Source organism: Coptis chinensis, chromosome 5 (assembly GCF_015680905.1).
Source record: "Coptis chinensis isolate HL-2020 chromosome 5, ASM1568090v1, whole genome shotgun sequence".
Classification (NCBI taxonomy): domain Eukaryota; kingdom Viridiplantae; phylum Streptophyta; class Magnoliopsida; order Ranunculales; family Ranunculaceae; genus Coptis; species Coptis chinensis.
The window spans coordinates 21,353,726-21,369,291 of NC_141460.1; positions in this window are offsets into that span (position 1 = coordinate 21,353,726).

The window sequence follows — 15,566 nt, forward strand, 5'->3', positions numbered from 1 at the left end:
TAAAAATTTAATCGAATCTCTCACTAAAAAGGTAGAGGCTATTTCTGTTCAACAAAAGCTTATTCCCATCATGAATGTCAACAACAATCCATGTAATTTCTGTTTGAGTCCAGTGCATCCCGACTCCTATTGTCCTCTCGCTTATGAATAACAACAATCACAACAAGATAATATTTGTTCCATTAATAGTGAACCTAAGATAGCTTGGCGACAAAACCCCAACTTCGGTTGGCGAAATAATCAACAACCGCCAAGGTTGTTTAACCCAAATATTAGGCCAACAAACAATTACAACCAAGCTCAACAGAGGCAAGGACAAGGACAAGGAAATTATAATAATTATAACACTAATAGAGGTATCGTTCTGGTAAATAATAACTATCAAAATCCACCCATTAATAATCAACATGACATAGTTCCTGTCACACAACCAGTAGCAAATACTACTCCACAACCGGATTGTTTTGATACCTTTATGCAATCTCAACAACATATTTTACAAACTATCCAACTTTCCTTACAGTAATTAGCTCAAGAGAAAGTACAACCCAAAGGTGTGTTTCCAAGACAAGCGGTACCTAATCCTAAAACACCAAACACAGCCTTTGAGGTAAACGGTAATACTAGTAACGAAAATGCAAACGTAGGTGAGATAAATTCCATCACCACTCTCCATTCTGGGAGAGTGATTGATAACAACGTAACTATGCCTATAGTTACCCCACAAGTAGTCCCTACACCAGAGATTGAACTAGATACCAAAATAGAAACTGATGAGCCTACCCCTGTAGAGGTACCAGTTAAACCACAACCTAAGAAACAGAAACAAAGGTTAGACATCCAGTTAATCCATACGCTAAATATAGAGAGAAACCACTGTTTCCTCATAAATTAGCTATGTTAAACAAGGATACAAATTTTGACGAGATTAGGGAAGTTTTTAAAAATCTAACGATAAACTTACCTTTTCTTGAAGCGATTAAAAAGTTACCTCACCATGCTAAGTTTCTTAAAAAGTTGTGCACTACTAGGCGTAAGACAAAGATTCCTAAAGACGCCTTTTTAACTAAATAGTTTCCAATTTTAATGGAACACAATGGAATCATTAAGTACAAGGACCCTGGTCGTCCTACTATATAATGCACCTTAGGGGATACTCACATGACCTCTACTTTATTAGACGTGGGGGCGAGTGTCAACTTACTCCCTTATTATTTATATAAACAAATAGGTCTACAGGAAATGCAACCTACAACAATGAGGTTGCAATTAGCTGATAGGTCTATCAAGTATCCTAAGGGTGTAGTGGAAAACGTGCTGGTTAAGGTTCAGGATTTTTACTATCCTGCGGATTTTGTTATCCTCGATACTGAAGTTGCTAACCACTGTTTCGATCGTTTTAGTATTTCCCTTTCTTAGCAAACCGCCAACGCTTTTATAAAGCTGCCCGCGATGGTTCGATGTCCTTGTCCTTTGGGCATCTTTCCGTTGAGGTCAATGTTTTTAAAATGATCAAACAGTTTCCTGATATGAATATCGATAGAGAGGTTAGCATGCTCGAGAGCTTAGCTCATGATTATTTCAAAACCACATTTCCGGATGACCAGATGCACAAATTCCTTTCCTTTGGAAGTTCCAATTTTGACAAGGACTCCTTGGACGTAGAGGAAATTGAGGAAGATTTCCTTCAACTCTTTTGCAACTCTTCCCTGCCACCTCGCGAGTCCCACCCTGCCAACATCCATTTATCCCTTGACGTTATGACAGAAGATGAATTTTTCACCCTCTATCCCAGTGATTCTTTTGCCCCACCTATTGAGGAATGTCTGGCATATCTCAAGACTTCTAATGATCTAGACTTGAGAGCTCTAGCTAACACTCATTCATCTTCCATCACCAATATTCCCCACCTTCCACCTTTTCAAAGGAACCTGGAGTTTGCGCTTGACCCTTTTGTTTCTTCTGTACTTAATGATTTTCTAAATCCTCTTAATACAGAAATAATTCCCAAGGGAAAGGCACTTGACACCTTCATTTTTAGAATTAAGACAATTCCCACCTACACCATGAATGAGTTTTGTGCCAAACCCACATTCTCATTTCTTCCATTCATTACGTCTAAAATTCATCCATATCCACCATATCTTCCACAAACATCCATTTTCTCACGATCATTCCCTTGGACACCCTCTCGTTCAAAGATGAAAAAGAAGGTGCATGCGCGGTTACGTTCTGGATCTATCAGACTTCGTTTCCATTTCACTAAGTTGTGTCGTAGGAAATCTTGGTGTTTGATTCTGTTTGGGGGTGCATTCCATGTTATTTATTTATGGGAAGACCCACAACTCTTTAGGTTGCTGATATATGGAAAACTGCAGGGTATATATATATATCCAGTTATTTGTTAAAGTCTCGGGTATCTGACTATAAACGGCTCATTTTGTTGTTTGGTGTAGTTTCTTACAATTCCATATAATGGTAAGTGCACCATTCAGGTAACTGGGCCCTCCCTATGGAGTGTGTGGTTGTAAGTGATAGGGTTATATACTAAAAGCATTACTTTTGTATTAACTCTAATTCTTTATATTTTGAATGAGAATCATATGGGTAAATGTAATGCATATTATATATGTTATTAGTTATATGCATGTGTCTAATACTTTATGTTGTAGATGATATGGTGTGAACACACAGAAGATCATATCATCAGTACCTTATAAATTATAAGTAATCGTTCACAACCTAGATGGATTTAGACAAACCATTAGTACAGTTGTAGTATAATCTGGTATTAGTCTATCTTGATTATAGGATTACACTAGTACACTTTGTGTGTATTGAACAGGACCAAGTGAGGTTGTTTCTCCTTATACTGACTATATAAGAGAACAAACGCCTCTGTTATTATGGATGCTTGTCCTCCTAATCCGAATATAATAACGGGCACTTACATGCATTGATCATTGCTTTAAATCATCAATGAGTGAGATTCATTTGTGAATCAACAAACTCGATGGATTGGGTAATGACATTGTATCTAAGGTGTGATGTTGATTATAGAAGGAATCCATGTCCCGCAAGAAGTCGGGTTGATGATGTCCCCTTGAGGAGCTCAAAAAGATTGTCATGTAAACCCTGCAGGTGGATTTATTTCGACATGACAATGAGGTTAAGTTGTACTACTCAAGGACATAAGAAGTTGATTAATGTAGTTGTCAGTAACTTGACTTAATCAATGGACATTCGATATCTTAAACACGGGGAGATCAACGAGCATATAATATGGAGCCCATAAATGCTGACACGTAATTTGGGATTAGGGTGGTAGTGCATCAATGTCCTTTAATGGAATAAGCCATTTGTTGACGGACTTGGGCCGTGTGTTCTGGGCGAACATGGGAAGCCCAAGCCCGTCAGGCGGCCCAACCCTAATTTCTCCTCATGGTCCCTGTTGTAGCCTATAAATAGAATATTTTCTCTCTGGCCAAAATACACTTTTCATTGTTCTGAAAAAGAGGCAAGAAAAGTAGATCTAAATTCGTTTCTGATCTTGAAAGAAAGAAGGGGATTGGTAGATCGTTGTCCACACAACGTCCAATCTATTCTAAAGGAATACAACAGAAGATCAAGAGGTTGATTTCGGATTTCATAAAGCTTAGATTCTCAGAGTTATCTAAACCGGTTTCAAAGGTATGTTTTCTCTATCCAAATCGTGAGAACCCATTGATTTCGCTGCACGTGGTTCTCGAGGCTTGTAGAAATATTGGTTCTGAAATAACGGATCCTACAGTAAGTATCGGATCCTAAGTCCACATTAAACATAATTCACGTTTTCCACTCTTGCATGTTTTCTCGAATTTTGAGTCATATTCCTCTATGGTGTGAATTATGCTTTTATTGCTTTCTTGTTTTTTCTTATATTAAATCTTATTCATAAAAAATAAAAATTGTTAAAATCATAAAAATAGTAATTTAGGAAGTCTCGAGAATCTGACTTTAAAAGACCCGCTTTTAAAACAAATTTTTTAAATTTCATTGCCAAAAATTTGTTTGGGGGTGGGGTGTTTGTTTTCCGTACTGGATTGTTCAACTGGCCATTTGTGTTGCTTAGACCGTTTAATTGTATTTCGATTCGGGTTGACATTCTCTATGAAATTAGATTTCATTCATTCACGTAACTTACGTCATGCACGCACTTTGAGGCATTTTCTATCTCTTATATGTCATCCACAGTCGAAATAGAGTGTTTTATGGATCATTGGATTGGGAATTCTCTCCTGATCATTTCCATAGCTCATTCGTAAAAATCGGACAGGTAACGAAGCGACAATTTTAGTTTGAAGTTGCACGAAAACTTGACAAAAATCGAAAAATCAAATTGGGCTTGGACCCAATCTCACGCGCATGTGCCACGCACGTGCGTCCCTTTCCTTCAAACCAACAGTTCGCGATTTCCTTTCTCTACCATCGCCATTAACAAGCTTGAAACCCTAACCAAATAAATAAATAAAAAAAAAAAAAAAAAAAAAAACCTAAATACACCCACGCCCAAAGTTTATCAATATCAAATCTTCTCCAAACCTCTCCCACACCAATTTCAAACAATTTAAACCACCGAAAACCACCAAAGATCCTAAAAACTCGAACTGCAGCGCCACCACCACGCCACCACCATTGCTTTCTTAGTTAGGGAGTCCCAAACTCCATCCCCACATTCCATTTAAACCCCCAAATCGTTCCAAAACCTTAATGGCTCAAAGACGAAGGATTTTCTGGAACAAGCGTTTACGGCCGACCGCTTTGTGTCGTTTTACGGTGATGAGATGATTAGAAGGAATTGGAATAGGTTGTGGAACTCGATAGATGATTTCTACCACTCCGATTTAGTAGAACAATTTAAGAAGAAGAGTGAGTTGGATGGACAGAAAATTTTCATGAAGATGGCCGGGACGCGGAGAGAATAATCAAGAGAGAAGTTGGCTGAGATTGTAGGCATTACGCCTACACACCACCTCGAAGCCACCGTGCAGGAATCCCAGTATACTAGAGTTCCTGCTTTGATGAAAGACACTCTCATGGAGGGTCAATACAATACGAATTCTCATTATGCTCGACAGTCATCTCTGCGAACCAACCAACTGGTTGTAGCTTAGTGGATTGGTAAGAACATCATTGGGAAGGAGAAAGTGAGCGACATTGGTTTGACATGTCTGCACGTTATCTGGATATTGCAAGAGAAGAGGTATGAATTCTGTATCCTTGAGTTTTTGATAAATATGATTAGAGGAGTTGGGAAAAGTATTGTACCATTTCCTTCTTTAATTATGAAGATAATGTTGTCTTGGGGGGGGGACCAAGAACTGAGCGGACTATGTTGAAATTGCATTCAAATGAAACTATTTATATGGAGTGCATCCAAAAGACTTGGATGTTTCCGAAAGATAGGGTGGTTGATTCGGAATGTATGACAATGTTGCATACTGGCATGCGTTACATTTATGCTATTTGTGAAGATGTACGGGATAGGAAGATTATAATTCGAAATAAACAAAAGAACCTTCAGACGAGTTTTGAAAACCTCGAAAAGGGTCAGGATGATCTCTTGTATAACATGGGAACACTCCTTCAGTGTCACGATGCGCATTATAAAGAATTGAAATCAGAGATGAAGGCAGCAATGGAAGCATAACGCCTGTTCCAAGTAGAGATTCTACGACGCATGCCACCCCTGGAGGTTTCTGTTTCAGATGAGTCTGAGAGGCATGAGCATCGTCGTCAAAGGAGGGATGGCTCGGGCCCTTCTTCATCTCAAGCCCAATCTTCATCCCAGGCCCAATCTCCATCTCAGGGTCCATCTTCATCACGTGGCTAGGTTTTCTAAAAATATGTTGTTTCGATGTTATTTAGTTGTTTTTATTGTTTTTATTAGTTTGGATATTAAGTTTTTTAAATTCAGTAGTTAAATTTTAATTTGGTAGTTAATTATATTTGAATTTGAATTTTAATATAATTTGGTTTTTCAAATTGTGCTTTGATTTTATTGTTAATCCCACCTTCCCGAATTGTTTGGGGGTGGTATTATTTAGTCTAGCATGATTTTTATATGATCCACAAATTTATTATATAATTTTGGGATGATTGTTGGGAATATTGCCGATATGGGCATGGCTATGAATAGATATTGTGGTAGGATGAAATCTCGATGAGTTAGGCAGTTTCTATCCTAAATTCAACCTAAAAGATATTAGGTTTGTTTTGGAATAGAGAATATGGGTTGTTTCCGTTTTCATTTTCGGAAATATTTTGTTTTCGACAATTGCCTAAAAACTTTTTGGCAACTTGCCGATTCGTTTTGGAAGATCAAAACCTATATAAACTTCCTTCATTCTATACTCACAACCCACACTACACCTCACTTTCATCTCTCACGTTTCACTCCCACGTTTCCCATTTTTCTTCTCCATTTTAGCAACTCGTATTTCGGGGCCGGCATGATGGAAGCGCCACATGCGCCCTAGGCACTATCATCCAGAATTTCATCAAAGCGCGACCCGCGCCTTACCAAGCCCAGAGTTGAGCGTGACCTACGCCCAAAACACTAGAATTCTAGTTTTCATCCCCATCCCAGGCAAAAAGTGAGTGCGCGCCCAAGTGCCTGGAACTCAAAATTCACCAAAGTGCACCCCGCGCCCATCCCAGGCATAGGTTGAGCGCACCCCGCACCCTGACCTCGTGGGCACAAAAAAAAAATCCGATTTTTTGTGGGTTATTCCAGGATCCTTTGCAGCTATTCCAGCGAGTTTATTGGGGATAACATTCCCTCGTATCATACCGGAACAGTCTTTTGAAGACTTGTTCCAAAGTGACACCTATGGTGCGTGGTTTCGCGAAATGATCATTCTAGTAGGCTGGGAGCCACTATTGGTAAGTCCTGATAAACTTTATTCTCCCGCACTTACATCGTATTTTTAGGATAATTATAAGTTCTTTGATAGACCAGATGGAGAACAAGTGTTCTCCATCACCATCGGGGATGAACCGATGGAAATTTTCAGGTTCTTGCTAACCTTTGTGCTTGGACTTGCTATGCCCGCTGATATACAAGACTCATGGGCATATTTGGTAGATAATATGTACATGTATAACAAGGATTTGCATGAGCATTACGGGGTAAGAATCTTTAGGATAGAAGACCAAGGGGATTATAACGTCGCCCTTGGTAGCCTGTCTATGAACATGGGCGCTGTTATGTTTTGGATCATGCTAAACATTAGAGGGGAATGGCATTTTTCTTCTGTGAATGACGAAACTTGTGATATTTTCCTTGCTTTAGCTGGGGGACGTACACTCTATGATATTCCCTAGACCCTAATGTCTAGTTTAGCCCGAGCCCATAGCAAGAGGCATAAGTACCTTCTTATGCCTATTTTAATTTAGGCATCTGTTAGGATATAGATATGTAAAATATGCACTTTTTTCTAATAAAAATTCAAAAATTTTAAAAAAAAAAAAAAAAAAAAAAAAGTTATGTTAAACACTTAGGAATATTGGTATTGATTTCCTTTTCTAGGCCCTTGATAATCTAGAAATCTCACGTAGCTTTTGCATTAGAATAGTTTTTAGAAACTTAGGTTAATATGTAGGTAATAATCCTTGCATCTATCTATAAATATGCTACATGAGTATCTATGGTTGTTGGCAGTATGTTTCTGAAATCTAGGCTAGAATACTTATTGTACAAATCCTGTGAGAATATAACATAAAGCCTTATATGAGTGAAACATTTGAGAAATAACACAAGGGAGAAGTAAAATCCGGATAGAGAAATCACACGTCCACTTGCTTGATCACTATACCATATCCTAAGCGAGAATTTAGGCCCTCTTTGGATCGATATAGCCAGAAATTCAAACCTATGAATTATTTTCCGCTAGTCACCCCTCTGAGCCTTTCTTTAGCCTTTCATAAACCGCAAATCATTTAACCTGTTACAAAAAAAAAAAAAAAAAAAAAAAAAAAAAAAAAAAAAACCTACCCATTCTTTGAATGAGTCTGAGAATAGAGATGAAGAATAGAAAAGAGAAAGACTTTTAAAATCAATAATTTGTTAGTCGCTTCAAATAAGAAAAGAAAGTTTCCATCCAAATAAAAATAAAAGAAAATAAAGAGTTAGAACTCCAAAATAGAATCAAATGAGTCAAAAGCCAAAGAAAAAAAAAAGTCTTTCTTATACATATGGCTAAGGATAGAAACAAAGTCTAGAAGCAAAAGTAAATAACAAGGTTTTCTCTAGTTACTTAATATGAAGACTCTATTATCTCAGACTTGTCCTTTTTGAATATCCATTTTCTTTCTTCTTAAACTATCTCCCAATCCCCGCAACACCTAATAAAGACCTCTAGCTCAATTAGGAATAGGTTAGTGTGATAGTAAGTGGTATATGTGCTTGATCGACTCCGGCTTCCTTGTGTGTCATTGAGATTGTAAGGTAAAGTGTGCCCACTGCACACTGGAGTAGCGAAACTTGAGCGGAAAAATCAGAGTGGTTTTTGTCTTGACATTTATGTGAGGACCTACTTAAGGACGATATTCCGAGTTTTTAGAAATGGACCTGCTAGTGTATTTCATAGTATTACTCATTGTATATATGTTTATTCGTAGATGATTGATTATTATACATATATTAGCTTAGGTTTCGACTTGATTATTCTTTATTCATTGCTAGTGAGATATATACCTAATTGGGAGCATAAATAAGAAAACAATAGTTTTATTTCTTAGTCATTGTAGTATAGATGAAGTTTGTGAGTACCTTCACTGGAAAACTCTCACAAGGCTATAACTCGTCCACTAGGGAATTCATAGTGGTTTAAGGCCTTGTTGCATATGGTCAATGCAATCGCACTCGGTGAAACGAGATTAGTTAAAACTCTAGTTTTGGTCACTTATGCTAATTTCTCATATTTGCTTGAGGACAAGTAAAATGCTGTTTGGAGTGGTTTGATAAGAGCCCAAAATTGTAGTTTTAACCCCTTAACAGTAATACTTTTAGACCAATTATGTGAGTAATAAATAAGAGTTAATGCTGATTACATGCTTTTATATATTTCAGGCATTGAAGTCAATTATGTGCAGAAATGTGCCACTTTGGTGAGATAAAGGAGCAAGAGTTGGCTGCTAAGAAGTTCTGTGATTAAAGGTCAAGATTCAAGGAGAAAAAACATTTGTAATGCCCGGTCACAAGCTGAAAAGTCAAAGTCAACGTGGGTAGAAACAGCACACAAAAGCTAGTAGAACTTCCGAAGACTGTATCTTTGGACTCATGCCTCGTAATTGGACGTACCTTATGTCAAAACGACTGGCTCAGAAAGAGCTTTCCAATGGTCTAAATCTTGACTCAATCAGAGGAGCAAAAGTAGACAAAAAGTCTATTGAAGTCAAAGCCAACTGAAAAAGGCCCTGTAGACTGAAGAAATTGGGCTTTGGGCTCGATTTTCCGGCCCAAAACATGGATCCTCAGCCCATGCACGAAAATGTAGATCTGGTCTCCTCCATTTTCACACACAAGACTTAGCTCTTAAGTATCAATTAGCTTAGGATATAAGGTAGTCATTAGAGCATAGTTTCTAGATCTAGTTTTGAGAATTTTTAATTAGTTAATTAATTAGTTTTCATACCTTGTTGAATTTAGATTATTGAATCATTGTTATTCTTTCATTAGATTAATAAAAATAGTTTGTTCTTGATAATTTCGATTTTGTTATTTAAAATTGCTTAGATCTAATTTCAATTCTTGTTTGTTAATGATTTCTTAGTTGTTAATTTAGATTTCAATTATTGTTTAGTTGAATTTAATAAAGTTAGAATCTTTATATTATGTCTTATTCAATTTCGATTGGAAATAAGAGCATAATGATTCTAGGTTAAACCTCCATTAGTGGGGGTTGAAAAAGCCTTGATGAAGCTTGATTGTTGTTAACTTAGAAATCGTCGTGATCATCTATTCAATTCTAGAAAGTGATTAGTTCACCATGAGAATGGGTTTGGTTGCTTCACATACTAATTATTAATTAGTAGAGATTGTCATGTATAATTAGGGATTAGAAATACCATTTTGATATACGAAAGCATGGAAATTTGGATCACGACGAATCTTTGTTAGTTGATTAAGTCGAGTTAAGGTGGAATCAATCCCCCCTAATTCCTTATCATATAGTATCAATTTAGCATTTTCGTAGTTGAATTAGCGTATCTTGTTATTTGAATTTGCATCATAGTATAATCCCACCATTACTCTCATTAGACTTTGGATAGACCGATAACCTTAGAAAACGTTAATACTAAAGAACTAGGAGTGGAACGAATCTTCTATTCCAACTCTATTTCAATAGTATCGAGAGTAGAAATCTTTGATAAACACTGTTTTCGTATAAGTTTTAGTTTTACTTGCGTTTGAATTTTATCATTTATTCATAAGTTGAGTTAAGAAATTTTTTATGTTTATCATAAAGAAAATCTCCTTTGAACTCAGAATAATATATATACAGTAGTTTAATCAACTAAAGTTAAATGTACAAAACATGAGTCGTTTCTGAAACTTTTGAAGAGCGTCATTAACTTGGGTTTACAGGGGGTGTGTTGCAATCACAACTCTCTGATAGATTCACTCAAGTTTCATTTTCATTCCTCACATGCTCGAATCACGCCCAAAGAAACTGGGGTCGATTTATCACAATATCCACTTACTATCACACTATCCTATTCCTAGTTGAGCTAGAGGTCTTTTATTAGGAATTACAGGGCTAAGGTAGTGGTTTAGAAATAAAGGGAAGGGAAAACAAACTTTGATAAGTTGAAATATTGGGTCTTCAAGATATTTGTAAGTATAGAAGAACCTCGTTTTGTTTTTTGCTTCCGAATTTGTGATTCATTCTTTAGCCCTTTGGCTTTGTGACTCCATACGATTTTGATTTTTTGGAGTTCTAACTTTGCTTTTGTTTCTTTTGAATTCGACTTCTTTTGATTTTGAACTTTTGGGAGATTTCGATTTTTTAATCTTTTCTTTCTTTTTCTTTCTTTTGAAGCTTCTAACTATTATGTTTTTGTACAAGGCCTTCTCTTCTCTTTTTACTGTTCATCCAATTCTTAACTCATCAGCTGGGTAAGCTTTTTATTGTGTGTAGTAACAATTTAGGGATTGATGGCGAAGAAATAAAAAGACTTTTAGAAATTGGTGAAGGTTCAAGGGGGTAACTAGAGGAAAATTTATATTTTTGGGTTTTTAACGTTTATTTGGCTATATCGATCCAAAAAGGGCCTAAATTTTCTCATAGGATATGGCATGGTAATCAAGTAAGTGGACGTGTTATCTCTCTATCCGGACATCCTTGTGTCATCACTCAATAATCATTCAAATAAGGCTTTTGGCTAGATTCTCACAGGATATGGAACTTAACTGTTCTAATCTTGGTCTAGGAAACTCACTGCTATATACAATCGAATGCTGATGCATGTCATTCATGAAAAGGTGTAGAAACTATTATATGTATATTAGTATGAGTTTGAAGAACGAATTTTTACTCTATTGCTATAATGAGACTTCTAAACCATTTATTCATCATAGAAAAGGAAAACAAGACTTTCGGTACTAAATAGAAAAAATATTTTTGGTCTTTTCGAAATATTTTAAGAACGAAAGAGATATAGAAATATACTAAATCTATATAATATAAGAATAAATGATATATAATAAATGTCTAGTTTTTGCAGAATATTACTATACCACCCCCAAACAAAAATATGTTTTGTCCTCAAAGTATAAAGAAAAGAAAAGAGATTACCATAGGAACATGAGCAAAAACGGCAGTAACCTGTACTATGTTCTTCATTATGAAAATATACCAGCCCTGAACAAGTTTGGAGCGTGGGTTGATAGATATACAACAAGATGTACATGGGTTATCTAAAAGGTAAAAAACGTAATTATTCTAACATGAAATTTTTGGTTTTTTTTTTAATTTTATTTGTAAAAACATGCATATTATAGAAAATAAGAAAATTTGGGCATGATGTATTTGTATGTCCTTCTGCCCATATACCACAAATCCTTATACATTCCACAAAACAAAAACATACATAACTAACGACGTTGAGACGAACTTAAGCTACTTCTATCTCTTCCCTCTCATCTAGCACTCTCAATCATAGAAGCCTTTAGAACAAACTCATCTCGCATCTCCTGAAGCATCTGTAGAGTGTTGGCCTGAAAGGTGCGCTGCTCTTTCTGAATTGTACTCAACTGCTGATGTAGCTAACGCTGACCCTCATGCATGAAGCCCAAAGCATCCAAGGGACTCGTGAACTGAGACAGGGCTCCTGGAGCAAAGTAGTCGACAGGAGGTGGAGGTGGAGCTTCGTCATCGTCGAGACCATGCTCAATCTCTTGTACAGCCTCTAGGGACCAGTCGTGTTAAACGCAATGAAGGTAGACAGGAGTAAATGTGGCAAATTTTACTACCACAAGTCACTCGGAACTGCTACTCAAGCTTAGTTACAAGGGTAGGAAGGGGAGCAGTACTCCGTCTAGACTGAGAAAGCTGGTCCCACATGAAAGAATCGACTTACTTATATCTGAAGGTTTCGTCGTCCCCACTAGGTTGTGCGCAATCCAAGTTGCCACTGCCAACTGGTTCTTCCTTAAAGAAGTCTGCCTCGCACAGGTTGAACCACTGACGTACTCGCCCTCTAACATAATCGTATGCATCAAATTGAACACTATGCCAAAGAATTGCTTACTCTCGGGTACCTCATGTCACGCTTCGATACCCAAAATTGAACCAACTGCCTACATAGTGAACACATGAGAGCAACCCCCAAATGAAACGGTAACCAAGCCTTCATTATCGTGAGCTAAGCCGCGATAGAAAGATTGAACAAGAGAAGGGGTGTAATGAGCGGTGGATTCTAGCAAGAGTGGCCTCCAATCTTTTCTAAGGATCTGTCCCTTGAATAAAACATCAAAAACCCCCGAATCAAATAGATTTGAAAAATCCATTTCGGGTACAATCTTTGGATTGGCAAAAATGGGAAGGTGTTTTGATTAAATGGAAAGTGGATATGAGGTGGGGTGAAGGTTTTGAAGTGGCAGCAGGAACTGTTTTTGATTTGGTGAAGAAGGAGGCACGACACAGGTTAGGGTAGGTGTGGGCGTGTCGAAGTTGGTTTTGCGAGCTAGGGTTTTGAGTGGAGAAGATAGTATATCGGGCGGTCGCGTGGTTGGGTTTTAAACCCACATACGACCGTCGGTTGGTGGGTTTGTAGATTTTGAAATTTTTGGCCCAAGCCTATATGAAATGCAAAAATACCAAAAAGGTTTCGTTCCTCTCGTAACGCTTAAAATGCAAATCCTCACTTCGTTACCAGTCCGATCCAAACAAACGAACTATCTAAACGACTAGCTCAAAAAATCCTATCCAACGGTATATCACATGCTTTGATCTAAGGTTGTATTACACACAAGATGATAGATGAATGCCTTAAAGCGTGAAGTTAACATAAGTTGTATACACGAATGAGCTCTAAAAAGAATAGAGTATGCCAATTTGAAAACAAAGCACTCGAATAGCGGAATGAATCAAAAAGAGTGTTACAAGACAAGGGAAACGAATGGTGGAAAGAATATACAAACTTGAAATTAAAGACTAATTAATTTTTTTGGATTATATTTTGAAAAATTGTAAAAATATGGGTCATTTTTAGTCATATCCCCAAGACTCAAGTCAATCCCAACCAGATGGTTTGATGACTCTATGAAGCTGGCTCTGTGCTTTGGTGTAAGACACATGTAGACTGTAAAGACTGAGCCTTCGCTTATCGGCTGAAGCCTAGGGCAGTCTAGTGTTTGACATCTCAAGCACCAGTTCTCCCTGACTGCACGCTGTCTGTGTTTGTAGGAACGTTTTCCTGCACCAGGTGTGATGGTGTGAATTCTCTTCCAGATATCATGTTCAATATCAATCGGAAGAGATTCAAAAACTTCAAAATTAGAGGGTACACGTCTCCATTGAGCCTTGCTCGATGGAGAAGAACTATTTTTAGACATTTTGAAAGGTTTATAGAATGGGAAGAAATTTTTGGCAACTGAAAATTTTGTATAGTTTTAGAAAATTAGGGGAATTTTTTTGAAAATTTGTACAAAGTGAGTCTTTTCACATCAGATTCTCGAGACAATAATAGATAAGTACATGATATAAATAAATAGATCATGGTTTCATTTTGGGTTACATCATTTGTTTAATTCTAGAATTCGACTCCTTGTCAAGTTTTTTCTTTTTCTTTTTTTTTTCGGTTCTTGTTTTTCTTAAAAGATATCTCTAACAAGATATAGGGTTTTTGCAAGAAGATAAAATCATACATTAATCCAGTATCATTTTGTTTACTCTGGGACGTAAGATTTTAATTTTCATATCCTCAAGTTTTTGAAAACTATGTAAAGATATATATAAAGGACTCGTACAAAAGTAGTGATTAAAAACATACCATAACAGATTGTCTTAGGCAACTTTCATGTCGGTTTGAGTGAACCCAATCAAGATAGACAGAGCTTCAGTTATACGAGTTGGAGGATTTACTGCGCAATACATGGAATGTGTTGACCCGTGTGAATAGCACGGTGATATAGGTGACCCTTAATAAGCAAAATTGATCTCAAACTGCCCCTAGATTGTATTTTTCTAGGGGTTAGTCCATGTATAATCCATTATCCGTTTTGAAACAAAAACACGTGACTAGTGTTGTGTCGATAATCCTTTATTATAAAAACTAGAAAAACCAATAATTTTTATAAAAACAACAAGGAAAAACTATTTTTAACCTAAAGAGTGAAAAATAAAAATAAAAAAAGAAAATTGTATACTTGCTCCATAGAGGTACACTACTCCAACTACGAGTAAAAGTGTTAACAAGGAATATGCAAGTATACGTGGACTCAAGGCTCTAGCACTTACAACAATGCACTCCAAGTGGAGGGTCTGGTTACCTTTTCTTATGTACTCCATTGAAAAAGATGTAAGGGAATGAAAGGAATGGAAACACATCACAAAATAGAGGATTTAGACGATTGTAGCTTCTAAGGCTGAGTTCACTTGTTTAGGATTAGGAACTGCTTGTCAAGGGAACACACCTTTCTAGGCTTTCTCTTGAGTTAGGTGGCTTAGGGATTGTTGTATGGACACCAAGATTTGAGATTGTTACGTTGGTGCATCAAGGATAGCATCATCTCAAACATTTTGTCTAATGAGACATTAGTAGGTTGGGCAACTGGTACTAAGTCTCTTTGGTTGTTGATTGGTGGATTTTGGTAGTTCTAGTTAAAGTTGGATGAAACCATCGCTCTATTCTGATTATTGTAGGTACCTTGTCCTTGTCTGAACTGATTGAATGTATTTTGTGGCTTGACATGATTTGTGAACCCTGGAGGTGGTTGAGTTTGTTGATTAGTTTTATATTGAAAATTTGGGTGTTGCCTCCATGGTGCATTTAGTACATTGAAAGCACGAACTTCTTCT